Source organism: Nematolebias whitei, chromosome 11, assembly GCF_014905685.2.
Source record: "Nematolebias whitei isolate Nwh7 chromosome 11, NemWhi1, whole genome shotgun sequence".
Lineage (NCBI taxonomy): Eukaryota > Metazoa > Chordata > Actinopteri > Cyprinodontiformes > Rivulidae > Nematolebias > Nematolebias whitei.
In genome coordinates this window covers 48,695,285-48,697,297 of record NC_056508.1, presented here as the reverse complement: position 1 = coordinate 48,697,297, position 2,013 = coordinate 48,695,285, and the positions used below count along the sequence as shown (strand labels likewise).

General features: G+C 44.0%; 1 long non-coding RNA gene across 1 annotated transcript; it reads right to left on the bottom strand.

Moving 5' to 3' along the window:
* Positions 1-723: 723 nt before the first annotated feature.
* On the bottom strand, positions 724-1,127 carry LOC119417800. Its single transcript, XR_005187159.1, has 3 exons — positions 1,071-1,127; positions 864-979; positions 724-801 (listed from the first exon to the last, which is right to left on the bottom strand). It is a non-coding gene; the product is annotated as an uncharacterized LOC119417800 (long non-coding RNA).
* Positions 1,128-2,013: the final 886 nt, after the last annotated feature.

Genomic DNA, 2,013 nt, shown 5'->3' with positions numbered 1-2,013 from the left:
ATAAGGGTTCTTTACGACAAGGGTTCTTTAACTTTACATGGCTCTTTAGGAGTCCGACGGACTCTGGGCAGCTGTGGACCCCTCTCCAGCCTGCGTGCACGTGGATCTGCTGTTTGCTACCAAATGTGTTCTTGCTCTCTGCGTCTGAACTAGAACAGTTTGGTGGACTGAGGTGAGGAACGGGACTGGACGCACCTGTTCAGGTGAGCTCAAGTAGAAACACATGTGTCTAGACGTTGCAGAACATGACTCACTAAAAACAGACAAAGCAACAACGTCTGCAGCTACGATGTGCTGAGTCCTGTGCTTTAACGTGCACGATGATGGATCCACACACACCCTCCCTCACTGAGGTCTAACAGGACCGTTTGGATCGAGGTCACTTCCAAAAACCTCTGACATGATCTGATTCAAGATTATGGATGTTTTTATTATTATGACTGAGAACAAGATGAACCATCTCCCAAGACACGACCTTGTCTGCGCCCATGAACCATATGTTTGTGCTGTGTAAGAGGCTGCAGCTTGGAGGACACCTGAACTCTGAGCTGAGGGGACGATAAAAGTGAGCAGGTAACGCAGCTCAGAGCTTTTCTCTGTCACTGGTTTTAACATTTTACCACCTTGTTGTTCAAAAACAAACTTACTGATGTTTATTACTCATCCAAACAACCGGTGTGTGTGTGTGTGTGTGTGTGTGTGAGACACTGACCACGATCTGGTCCACGGAGGCGTATGTAACCTTGCTGTCATCGAAGTAATACCACTGACCGTTGTCCTTGTTCTGAGCGTAGCTGGTGTCTGCAGAAACAAACATCAGTGAGGGTCAAAGGTCACAAATCGTGGGGAGGGGCGGGGCTTACAGTGTCCGTCTCTGAGTCCTCCGTAGTGATTGGACACAGCGATGAGGTTGTAGCAACTCAGCGGCTCCTCTGTGGACAGCTTCCTCCTCAAGAGAAACGAGGAGAAGTCCAGATCCCTGAAACACAGACGCTGTCAGAGCTGTGTGTGTGTGTGTGTGTGTGTGTGTGTGCGTGTGCGCGTGAGTGTGAGTGCGTGTGTGTGTGTACCTGAGGGGGAAGTCCACGATTGTGTCGAGTTTCTCTCTGGTGAACTTGGTGTAGGAGAACCTCTTCAGATGGATGATGAGAACCTCCGGCAGAGACCAGAGATCCAACTTCTTAGTGGCCAACTGGTGCTTCTTACACACCGGACAGTACCTGAACAACAAACAAACAAACAAACAAACAAACAGATAATTCAACTTTTATTTATACAGGTTCGTCTCGTTGAGTCTTGAGGACTCATTTACCAGAGAGACCTGATTTAACAAAGATGAAGACAACAGTGGACAATCATAAAAGAAAATATAAAGTAAAAAATAAATGAAAGAAAATGGTATTAACAAAACAAACGCAGCTACATTAAAAAGCCACGTAGAAAACTAAAAACAGGAATGTGTGCGTTGGTTTTTGTCAGGAACTTGGCAGATGTTTGAAGACACTCGGAGAACTTTTATATTTTTTATATATTACTTTTTATAGTAATTTTATATGAAGAACGACATCAAAGTGAATAAAGGAACTCCTTTGTTCTTCTGTTTCCTTCAGAATGAGCTTCATTCCTCCTGCAGGTGTAGCAACCTTCTTCCTGGTTGCTCTGCTGTCATGTGATTCTGGTACAACTTCCTGTCAGACAGGAAGTAGCAGTCAGCACTGGTTAACCATGGTAGAGGAGCACAGGCCGGCGTTTATTTGAAAGTAATTTTCATTTGGTTAGTTCAGATAAATCCTGTTTTTGTTTTGTTCACATTTATTTAACAACCATAAAGTTGACTAAAATAGCCGTGGTGCGTTCGGGTACCTGTTGTGTTCACGGCTGCAGAACAACCAGACCAAACTAAATCAGTGGCTACAACAACAGTATACATAGCTAAATATGCTAGTAAATGTAGCTAAATATGCTAGTAGATGTAGCTAAATATGCTAGTAAATGTAGCTAAATATGCTAGTA